Source organism: Capra hircus, chromosome 21 (assembly GCF_001704415.2).
Source record: "Capra hircus breed San Clemente chromosome 21, ASM170441v1, whole genome shotgun sequence".
Lineage (NCBI taxonomy): Eukaryota > Metazoa > Chordata > Mammalia > Artiodactyla > Bovidae > Capra > Capra hircus.
This window is the reverse complement of record NC_030828.1, coordinates 57,237,407-57,250,007: the sequence shown is the minus strand read 5'-3', so window position 1 is coordinate 57,250,007 and position 12,601 is coordinate 57,237,407.

The following is a 12,601-nucleotide window of genomic DNA, read 5'->3' as shown; positions in this document are numbered from 1 at the left end:
GAAATCCCAGGGCTGATCTCCTTCAGAATGGACTGGTTGGATCTCCTTGCAATCCAAGGGACTCTCAAGAGTCTTCTCCAACACCACAGTTCAAAAGCATCAATTCTTCGGCGCTCAGCCTTCTTCACAGTCCAACTCTCACATCCATACATGACCACAGGAAAAACCACAGCCTATAGTGGTATGTGGGTGTTTATTATACTTATCTCTACTTTTCTGTACATTTGAACATTTTATAATAAAAAAACTTGGGGGTACTTCCCTAATGGCCCAGTGGTTAAGAATCTGCCTTCCAATGCAAGGGATGTGGGTTGGATCCCTGGTCAGGGAACTAAGATCCCATGTGCTGAAGGTGGGGCACGTGAATCAGCAAACCACAGTGAAAGATCCTGTTTGCTGCAACTAAAACCTGACGTAGACAAATAAATAAGTATTAAAACATTTTTTTAAATAGGAGGTAATTAGTAATTTCATTTTACAGATGAGAAAGCTGAGGCATGGAGAGGTCAGTAGAGAGTGGCTGAGCTGGAATTAAGCCCCACCTCACACACCCTGTTTCTCAACACAATGATGCATGCTCATGTTTGATAAATATTTGTTACAACAGTGGTCTTTAGGGTTTGGGCTGTTCCACCTCAGATGTGTTCCTGGAATGCATGTTCTACGTTGGGTCCCAGGTCACACATCCAGAGCTTTCCAAGTGGCCTCTGGATTGACTAAGCTCCTACCGAACTCCTAGTCTCCTAACTGTTTTCCACAGGGCAGCCAGAGGGACTTTTCTGGACTGTAGCCTGCTAGGCTCCTTTGTCCACGGAATTTTCCAGGCGAGAATACTGGAGTGGGTAGCTATTCCCTTCTCCAGGGGATCTTCCTGACCTAGGGATTGAACCTAGGTCTCCGGTAGTGCAGGTAGATTACTGTCTGAGCCACCAGGGAAGTCCCCCAATTTTTTGTTTTTTATTATAAAATGTTCAAATGTACGGAAAAGTAGAGATAAGAGTACAATGAGCACCTATATATCCATACTTCTCTGGATATACAATATCTATGTATCCATACTTCCATGGATATACGTACTTCTCTGGATATAGAATAATGCACACAATTTAAAATTCAAATAATGACAAGAAAAAAATTTACAGAAAATACAGTAAAAAATGATTCTTCCTGGGAATTCCTTCATAGTCCAGTGGTTAGGACTCGGCGCTTTTACTACAGGGAATCCAGGTTCAGTCCCTGGTGGGGGAATTAATATCCCACAAGCCACACGGCACGGCCAAAAAAAAAGGTGATTCTCCCTGCCATTCAGCCACTGGGTTCCTGCATGGAGGCCAGCACTCTACCTAGTATCCTCTCAGAGCCGGTCTAAGTGTACAATAAAAGCAAATAGGAACAGTGGAGGAAAGGCAAGACCTTCTTCTGCTCCATCCCCTACCCTACCTTCCTCTAACCAGGGGAGCTCTGTTTTATCTTCTTTATAGCTTGGCCTGTTCTATAAGATTTTATTTGAAGAAGGGGTTCCTAGCGCTAAAATAAGGTTGGAAGTCACTGGCTAAACTGACACAGCAGCCCTTCCCCTGCCTGGTCCTCCTTTACAGCCAGTGGGCCCCCTTCCCAGCAACTCACGTTCCGCCGCACCGAGGGACTGTCCCCCATTCATGCCCTGCGCTTTCTTCCCTACTGCTTTGCACATGGCGTTGCCGGAATGACTTTGTCTCTGCTTGGTGAGATCATCCTTTAAGATCCAGCTCAAATATCACCTCCTGCATCAGTCGTCTGTCACCTCAGTCCATGCTCGACTCTGTGCAACCCCATGGACTGTAGCCCTCCAGGCTCCTCTGTTCATGAGATTCTCCAGGCAAGAGTAGTGGAGTGGGTTGCCATGCCCTCCTCCAGGGCACCTTCCTGACCCAGGGATGGAACACGCCTCTCTTATGCCTCCTGCATTGGCAGGTGGAGTCTTTACCAACTGAGCCACCGGGGAAGTCCGGTCATCTATCACATTGTAACGAATCACCCTAAAACTTTGTAGCTTAAAACAATAAGTATTTATTATCTCCCCTCCATTTGTGAGGGTCAGATCTGAGAGTGGCTTAGCTGGGTGATTCTGGCTCAGGGTCTCCCATGAGGTGGTAGTCAAGCTGTTGATAGGGCTCCGGTCTCCGCTGAGGGCCTGACTGCCTGCCACACTTGCCTGGCTGTCAGCAGACAGCCATGGGTCCTGGGTCCTTTCCTCAGGGCTGCTCACGGCCTGCCAGCCGGCTTCCTCTCGAGCGAGTGATCCAAGAGAGCAAGACAGAGGGGACCCAGCATGGAAGCCATGATCTTCCATAACCTGTGCTCAGAAGTTTCCTATCATCACCTCCACTTTATTCTATCGGTCTCACAGACCAACCCCAATGCCGTGTGGGAGGGAGCTACAGGGGGGTGTGGATGTCAGGAAGCGAGGCTCACTGGGGCCTTCTCGGAGGCCGCCGGCCTCAGCTCTCCCATGTGGTCCTCGGGCGATTGGCACTTTGAATAGCTTGTGAAGCTTGTGTTGTGGATGGTGGCGCTAGTGGTAAAGAACCCGCCTGCTAATCCAGAATGTGTGAGGGACGCGGGTTTGATCCCTGGCTCTAGAAGATCCCCTGGAGGAGGCCATGGCAACCCACTCCACTATTCTTGCCTGGAGAATCCTGTGGACAGAGAAGCCTGGCAGGCTACAGTCCATGGGGTCACAAAGAGTTGGACACGACTGAGGTGACTTAACACACACACACCAGTCTCACTCCCAGATGGCAAACTCTTGGGGGACAGTTACTAAACCGTATTTATCTTCCCCTTCCTTTTTAGGCCCACATATTCTCTAACATAGAGTACACATTCAAAAAATGTCAACTTAGTCCTGAAGGCATGCATAAATGAATAAATGAATGACTTAGTAACTCTCTGGATGGTTAATTCAAAAGACTAGAGGGGACGGCATGAACGTGTGATTAATTTCCCCCATTTTCTGCCACAAGATACCTAAGATGTTGGTTGCTTAGAGCTTGCTTTCTTTTCCTCTGGTTACTTCTCCTTCCCCGACACCTTATGGTTACAGCATCAGAGGGCTTGCTCAACATCTTGCTGTAACAATGGTTCTCCTCTCATAACAGCTGATTGGATCAGGGCCAAGCACCTGACCCAAGGTGGGCCAATGGGCTCCAAGGAACTTGAAATGGGACTAAGAGAGGCCAAGCTTCAGTCTGGCTGCTTCCTTGCCAAAAGGGTCCTGGAAATCTGGAAACTGTTGGCAGTAGCAGTTCTTTGATCCATGGACTGGGGAGCAGAGAAAGCCAGTCTGCCCCAATAGGAGAGCGAGGAGCAAGAGAGAGGGGAAGAGTAGCCGAGTTTGCAAAAGCCCACAGTTCCTGCTTCCTGTCCAATCTGAACCTGGCTGCAGCTCCAGCTTGATCCCCATGAGACACACGTATATATTTTAAAAATGTGTATACACTTTTAAAGGTTACTTTCTATTTGCAGGTATTATAAGATATTGACTGTAGTCCCTGTGTTACAAATACATCCTTAAGCCTATCTTATACCCAGTACTCTCCCATCCCTAGATTGCTCTCCTCCACTTGTATTCTTATAATAAATGGGGCTCAAGCAATGGTGTGCTAGAGCTGGTTCACACTGGCTCCTGAAAGCTAATTGTACATCTTTCTCCATGGGAGCACCTGGGGAGCTTGGCATAGACCATAGCCACAATAGTCACACCATAGCAATCAGAAGATGCTACAAATAGAATCCCGTAGTAATAAAAACTGGTTATTAAATATTAACAAGCACATCACTGGGTTTAAGATAATTCCAGGGGGCTTCTGTAAGGTATAGCCCAAACAGTGTTTCTGACTAAAGCCTCTGCTGGACAAGCTCCGACTCAGGCTCTGTGGCCCAATGCATCTCCCGTGCGAAGCCTCTTCTGGTGTTTGTGGCAAGCTGGTTCTCCGTGTATTCCCAGAGCCTAGGAGACACTGTGAGACTATCCAGAACTCTGAGGGCTACGTGACATAGGCCAGGCATGAGACAGACACCCCACCTAGGCAATAATCGCCTATTGCCCTTGGAGTGAAGTCCAGGCTCCCCAGCAAGGCCGACTGTTCCTCAAAGCCGTGGCCCTTGCCCTCCTCGCATTTCATTCCTGCCCACTCCATCCCCACCCCTTCACCGCGCCCTGGCCTCCTCAGCTTTCTCAACCTCCAGCATAGAGTCTCTTGGAGAAGGAAATGGCAATCCACTCCAGTGTTCTTCCTGGAGAATCCTAGGGACAGGGGAGCCTGGTGGGCTGTCTTCTCTGGGGTCGCACAGAGTCGGACACGACTGAAGCGACTCAGCAGCAGCAGCAGCAGCAGCAGCAGCGTAGAGTCTCTACCCCATGAGCCGTCAGCCAGTTGGAGAATATGATACAGATCACAGACCTTCGCTTTGAAAGAAGCACGCATACAGACACAAAGATTTGCCTATAATTTCAGGGCTTCATGGACCAAACAGCTTCTTTCCCTTTTAAAAAATTTTATGTGGTTGTTTATTTAATTTTGGCTGTGCTGGGTCTTTGTTGCTGCACAGATTTTTTTCTGCTTTTGGACAGTGGTGTTCAGGCTTCTCTTGTTGCAGAACACAGACTCTAAGGTGCAAAGCTTCAGTAGTTGCAGCCCTTAAACTCCAGAGCGCAGGCTCAGTAGTTGCGGCGCACGGGCTTATGTGCTCCGTGGAATGTGGGGTCATCCCAGATCCAAGGGTCAAACCCATGTCTCCTACACTGGCAGGCAGACTCTTTACCACAGAGCCCCTAGGAAAGCCCCTTTCCTCTGAAGCCTTTCCTGACTCCTACACCCCATGTGCTCCACTTTATCCCAAACATAGCTCTATGCCAGCACCTTCAGCGCTCTTAAACTAACATTTATGTTTAAAAAAAATATTTACTTCTTTGCCTGTGCTGTGTCTTATCTGTGGCACACAGGATCTTTATCTTTATTGCAGTATGAGAACTCTTACTTGTGGCTTGTGGGATCTAGTTCCCTGGGCAGGGATCGAACCCCAGCCCCCCTCATCGGAAGTACCGAGTCTTAACCACTGGGCCAAACACCAGGGAAGTCCCACTTATATTTAACGTGGAGTCTTGTGTTTCACTGGCTGCTCCTCGGGGAAGCATCTGTCCCCATCTTATTTAGAGTACATGAGTGACCGGGGGATGCCTGAGGTGTGCCCTGACACCGAGTTCTAATCATGAGATCAGGGTGTCGCTATGGACACAGCCCCCTGCCTAAGCACAATCGTGTGTCCTTTGAGGCTGGCATCAACACTGCTAAAGGGAGAAGATGCCAACCAGAGTCAGGCCAAGGCACCCGTGGAGGGTGGAAACCAGGTGTCTCTGTGGCTGGTGTATTCCCAGCAACCAGGGCTCTGGGGGCATGCCTTGGGCAAAGGAAGGGCGCCTCAAGTGTGGTGCCACGGGGAGAGCCTGAACTCTGGGTCTCAGAGATCCGCGTTCAGATTCTAGCTCTGTCGCTCATGGGTTTTGGCCATGAGCAGGTCACTTTTTCTCTCTGAGCCTGTTTTCCCACCTGTCAAACCCTATTTGACTGAGTCACTGCTGAGATGAAAAGAGATGGTCTGTAGGTTGTGCCTGGGACACAGGAGTTGGTCAATAACAGTTAGTGTCCTCCTTTCCTGTATTTCTGTCACATTTCTGTCATATGTAATAGAAATCAACTCCTAACTAAAGCCAAACGAGGAATTTATTTGTAATTGTGGCAGAGACTGCTTCAGTTCAGGTCAGTTCAGTCGCTCAGTCGTGTCCGACTCTTGGCGACCCCATGAATCGCAGCATGCCAGGCCTCCCTGTCCATCACCAACTCCTGGAGTTCACTCAGACTCTTGTTCATTGAGTCCGTGATGCCATCCAGCCATCTCATCCTCTGTCATCCCCTTCTCCTCCTGCCCCCAATCCCTCCCAGCATCAGAGTCTTTTCCAATGAGTCAACTCTTGGCATGAGGTGGCCAAAGTACTGGAGTTTCAGCTTTAGCATCATTCCTTCCAAAGAAATCCCAGGGCTGATCTCCTTCAGAATGGACTGGTTGAATCTCCTTGCAGTCCAGGAGACTGCTTACTGTCCCCCAATTTCTATTATCCCCTTCTCACATGGTAAAGTAATTTTTAGCTAGGAACATAGTTGCTTGGCTGAATACTGCATTTTCTCCCCCAACCTCCCTTGCAGATTGGCGTGACCCGGTGACAGTACTCTCTAGAGAATGCGATGTGACCAGAAGTGATTTGTACAATTTCTAGGTCATGTCCTTAAAGGGAAGACACATGCTCACCTCTTTCCTCATTTCTTCTGTCCTTCAGGGATGTGCTGGCAGGAGGCGGAGCAGCCATACTGACCTACGAGGTAGCAGCTGAGTGTTGAGGATGCAGAGAAAAAAGACGGAAAGAGCCTGGGTTGCTAATGAGTTATTGGAGGGAGGCAATGCACCAGCTCAGACTTTTAAGGGCAAGAGAATTTAACTGTTATTTGTTCAGCCATCGTCAATCTTTGGATTTTGTTATAGCAGCCAAACCTATACTCTATCTAATACTCAGTGCTTTAGACTGTATACCCCTAAAATTTGTATGTTAAATGCTAACTCCAATATGATAGCATTTGGAGAGGGGGGGCTTTGGGAGGTGATTGGGTCATGAGGACTAAGCTTTCATGAATGGGCTTAGCGTCCTTATAAAACAGACCTCAGAGAGCTCCCTGCCCCCTTCCATCATGTGAGAACACAGTGAGAAGACAGAAAGTAGGTTCTTGCTAGAGACAGAATTGGCCAGAAACTTGATCTTGGACTTCCCAACCTCCAAAACTGTGAGACAGAAACGTCTGTTGTTTGCAGGACACTCACTCTATGGTAATTTTGTCTTAGCAGCCAAATAGACTGAGATACTCAGTAAACCATAAGGAACTCATGGTATCCAAAAAAGAGCCAGACAAATGTTTACCTGGTTTTGACTTTAACTATTGTCAGTTTGATGGTTGTCTTTGTGACAGTTGTCTTTGCAACTACTCAGTTGACTCTTGTGTTACTTTGATACACACACATCGTTTTGTTTGTTTTTAGTATATCCTAACATTTGGCACAAGATAGTCCAGGCTTTTCTTGTAATTTCCATGCCTTAGCCTTGGACTTCTTCATTTGAACAATGAGTTTCAGTGGTTTAGTGCAGAATGGTGATTAGAAACCATGACCTGGGTGTTCTGTATGCTTATTGATACCAAGCTGACACTGCTTCTTGGCTTTCTGGTAGATCAAACTAGGCAATATACATGTATATGTGTGTGTGTGGGCATGTATAGGTTAATACACACGTCTAATGCCAACTCTTCCATCTATACATCCTTTTAACAACCATGAATTTATACCAGCATTTCTAAATCCAGTTCAACACTCAGCATTTAGTCTTTCCTTCTTTTATTTTCTTTTTAAATATGGAATGCTTCCTGAACTGCCGTATCATCCTCGCATAGGGGCCATGCTAATTTTCTCTCTATTGTCGCAATTTTAGTGTGTGTGCTGCTGAAGTGAGCACGCCCTCTTTTCCAATAGGACATTACTCTCGTCTCTGGTGGTGAGCAGCTGGATCCTGTTATCTTCACTCTGTTTCCGTGTTTGCTTGCTCCCCTGTTCGTACCAATTCCTTGACCACTAGAACTCCCCGGCCCTGCTATGTTCTCAGCTTGGCTGAGGGAAATGGGGATAGACCAGATGCACATCTTAAAATATTATCAATCCCTTTGCTTTCCTCCCCCCACCCCCTCCCCATCAAATAGCCTCCTTGTAACAATTTGGGCTCCGTTTAGCTTGCTTATAGGTACTTATTTCCCAGGTGGCACTAGTGGTAAAGAACCTACCTGCCAACGCAGGAGACATAAGATACTCGGATTCGATCCCTGGAGGAAGATCCCCTGGAGGAGGAAATGGCAACCCACTCCAGCATTCTTGCCTGGGGAATCCCATGGACAGGGGAGTCTGGCAAGCTATAGTCCATGGGGTCACAAAGAGTCTGACACAGCTGAAACAGTTTAGCTCACACACACACACACACACACACACACACACACACGCACACACATAGGTACAGAAGAAAGTAATCTCTAGGCCACAGGGAAGCTGAGATTGGATTTGCCTTCTGCATGAAGAAAGAAGGTGCTCATCAAAAGGATTGGACTGCAGGATGCCTTTGAAGGAGGACACTGGAAGCACAAAGCCTGGAAGCTTCTCTAGCCTGAGCCCTACTGGGCAGACGAGCGCTCAGGTAGCTGCTCTTCAAGAGCATCCAGCTATCCTCAAGTACCATCACCACCATGCAAACAGCATCCCTGCCAGTATCACGCTGGCAGCTTTGTGTGTGTTATTTCTTCTCAGTCCTCACAGTAATATTAGGGGGAGGCACCACAATGGTCCGAATTTTACAGACGAGGATAAGTCTTGGAAAAGCGAGGGAACCTGCCCAAGGTCACGTGACAAGCATCAGGGTCCTTACTTGAGCCCTTGAAGTCCAGCTCCGCCAGCACCACTGTCCTGCTCTGAGCCCTTGACCTCGCACTTCAGTCTTCTCTTGACCTCCACCTGTCGTTCTGACGCTGCCCATGCTCTGGCTAGTTCTAGCTTTGTCCAGGAAATTGAGTCCTGGGTGCACAAAAGCTGTCAGTGCCAAGCTTTTAAAAAAATACCACTGTGTGATATTTAACACGTGCTTCCCCAAATATGTAACGTACATGTGCGTGTGTGCTAAGTCCTTGCTTTCATTGTGTCTGACTCTTTGTGACCCCATGGACTGTAGCCTGCCAGGCCCCTCTGTCCATGGGGTTCTCCAGGCAAGAATACAGGAGTGGGTTGCCATGCCCACCTCCAAGGATCTTCTTGCGTCAGTAGGTGGTTCTTTACCACTAGCACCACCTGGGAAGCCCGATGTAACCTGCCTGTGTAGGTCATAAAACAGTAATAAAAGAATCCCCATGCCCCAAACCTACTGCCAACTTAAACATACACTAACAAATGCTTTTTAATTAGGCTTAATCTTTTATATTTTTAGAGAGCCTTTGTGTTTTCAAAATGCAAAGGCTTTTTCAATTTAATCTCCTCACTGCAAAGCTGCATATCCCCTGTGGATTAGCCGGCTCCCTCCCTCTGTCATCTTTTCTCTGAGGGGTGAGTCCTTGGCTGCTGTGTGTGTTTCAATCACATTTCAGACAACAAGTCCTACGGGTCTTGTCCAACTTTACTTTCAGATACATCGCAAATCTGGCCACCTCTAGCCTCCTTCCCTAATCCAAGCCACGGGCAAGGCTGGATCCTGGCAGTAGCCTCTTAGCTACTGTCCATCAGGTAACCACAGTGAGCTTTAAAAAAAAAAAAAAAAGGAATCAGATTATGTCTCTTTCCTGCTTGGTCCCTGCCCCTGGGACATGTTTGCCTGCCGACTCAATCCTGAGTCCTTGCACTGACCTAGAGATAGGGTCAGAGCCACGGTCTTTGCCAAGGCTCACAAGGCTTACTTCCATGGGTTCCCCTTCACCCCCCACCCCCAACTCTGATATCTGCACACATGACCCCCTGTCCCTTCTGCCTGGAACGCTTTTCCCCAGGTATGATCACGGCTCCTTCCTTCCTCCTATAGGACCGCTGCTCACTGGCATCTTTGCTTCCTTTGATCACTTATTATTTTTGGCCGAACGGCAGGTGGGATCTTAGTTCCCCGACCAGGGATTGAACCTGCACCCCCTGCGCTGGAAGGGCAGAGTCTTAACCACTGGACCGCCAGGAAGCCCCGCCTTTTATCACATTTTATAAGCATAAGATAAATTCACAGAAAATAAAACCTACCTAAGCACATACTTAAAAAAAATTAATAGGATGTACTATAACATAAAGGGGAAATAAAAGAAAATGATTGTTTAATCATTTAATATGTATTTTAACAAGTAGGTCTTCTGGCAGCTCTCTGCACTTATACCTAGAGTTCTCATAAATATAACAACCACAAAGATGCAATGTGTTGACTCAAATTCCACAGAGATGTGATTTCTTAAAACATTGAACAATTCTTGGTGGAGTCCCAAGCAAGGCCAAAATGTAGCCTTCTCTCTGTGTATTAGATACATAGTTCTTGAATTCCTGAAGATGCAGTGAGTGATAAATCTGTGTACAAAATACTTTCTGCTTATTTATAAAACCATTTTAGGTTCTAGGCTCATATAATTATAAGCAGAGTTTTCAGCTACATAGATGTCTGCTGGGACATTCCAGGGTTGCACAAAGGAAGCTGGTTTTCAATCTCTCATTCTTACATTTGTCTTGTGCACTGCAGGATGTCTGGCAGGCCTGCTTGTTCTTCAGTTGCTAAGTCGTGTCTGACCCTGTGAACCCACTGACTGCAGCACTCCAGGCTTCCCTGTCTGTCACTAACTCCCAGAGTTTGCTCAGATTCATATCCATTGAGTCAGCGATGCCATCCAACCATCTCATCCTCTGTCCACCCCCGGCTCCTGTCCTCAATCATTCCCTGCATCATGGTCTTTTCCAAGGAGTCCGTTCTTCACATCAGGTGGCCAAAGTATTGGAGCTTCAGCTTCAGCATCAGTCCTTCCAATGAATATTCAGGGTTGATTTCCTTTAGAACTCAATGGTTTGATCTCCTTGCTGTTGAAGGGATTCCCAAGCGTCTTCTCCAACATCACAGCTTGAAAGTATCAGTTCTTTGGCATTCAGCCTTCTTTATGGTCCAACTCTCACATCCGTACATGACCGCTGGAAAAACCATAGCTTTTACTATATAGAACTTTGTGGGCAAACTGATGTCTCTGCTTTCTAATACACTGTCTAGGTTTGTCATGCCTTTCCTTCCAAGGATCAAGTGTCTTAATTTTATGGCTGCAGTCACCGTCACCATGATTTTGGAGTCTAAGCAAAGAAAATATGTCGTTGCTTCCACTTTTCCTCCATTTGCCATGAAGTGATGGGACTGGATGTTATGACCTTAGTTTTTTTCATATTAATTATATGTATTTATTTCTATTTTTGGATGTTCTGGGTCTTTGTTGCCAGGAGGGCTTCTCTCTCGTTGTGGTGAGTGGGGCGGCTACTTTCTAGCTGCGGTGCACGGGCTTCTTACTGTGGCGGCTTCTCCTGTCTCAGAGCATGGGCTCTGTAGAGTGTGCGGCTGCAGTAGCTGCGGAAATCAGCTATAGAGCACAGGCTCAGTAGTTGTTGTTCACGGGCTTTGTTGCTCTGAGACCTGTGGGATCTTCTTGGGTCAGGGATCGAACCTGTGTCTCCTGCATTGGCTGGTGAATTCTTTACTGCTGAGCCACCAGGGAAGCCCAATCTGTTTTGTTTTTTTTTATGTTGAGTTTCAAGCCAACTTTTTCCACTCTCCTCGTTCACCCTCATCAAGAGGCTCTTCAGTTCCTCCTCACTTTCTGCCATTAGAGTGGTATCATCTGCATATCTGAGGTTGTTGATATTTCTCCCCACAGTCTCGATTCCAGTTTGTGCTTCATCCAGCTGGCATTTCACATGATGTACTCTGCATGTAAATTAAGTAAGCAGGGTGACAATATACAGCCTTGACATACTCCTTTCCCAATCTGAACCAGTCCATTGTTCCATGTCCGGTTCTAACTGTTGCTTCTTGACCTGCATGCAGGTTTCTCAGGAGACAGGTAAGGTGGTCTGGTAGTCCCATCTCTTTAAGGATTTTCTACAGTTTGTAATGATCCACACAGTCAAATGTTTTCGTGTAGTCAATGAGGCAGAAGTGCATGTTTTTCTGGAACTCCCTTGCTCTCTGCATGATCCAGTGAATGTTAGTGCGCCTGCACTGGCCAGCTAAACACCTGGTGTGCAAGCTGCCGGCTCCCGCGTTACTGTGACTGGCAGAAAAAGCCCGGGAAATTGTCAAAATGTCCACTAGGTGGCGCTATAATCCAGGGTGAGACCCATAGGTGGGCCCCCGCCCACCGCCCCACCATTTTGGTTTTTCCTCTCCTCAAGCACCACCCCGTTATCTTGAACTGTGGTCTCTGTTTTTGGTCTGTGTCTGAGACTAGGGTAGGAGCTGCGGGAGGGCAGGGCTTGTGTTTTTCGACGCTGCATCCCCAATGCCCAGAGCAGCGGCTGGCACGTGGAGGGCACTCAGGGAGGGAGTGGGTACATGAGCGCTGCCCCAGACCACTCTAATTTCCATCCCTGGAATTCGACATTAAAGTGGGTGCAGAATCGGCTCCGGAGACAGGCTGGGCAAGCTGTCACACATCCACCAAGCGCAAGGCCTGGGTTTTGAAAAGCAGGCGCGGTCTGTCCACACGCAGAACTGCCAGGCTGTGCTGGTCACTCGCTGAGCTGTGTCCGACTCTTTGCGACCTCATGGACTGCAGCGCCAGGCTCCCCTGTCCTTCACCATCTCCCGGAGCTTGCTCAGCTTCACTTCCATTGAATCAGTGATGTTATCTAACCATCTCATCTTCTGCTGCCCACTTCTCTTCTTGCCCTCCTCCGGCTGTGTACCCATCCTGATACACTCTGGGCGGGG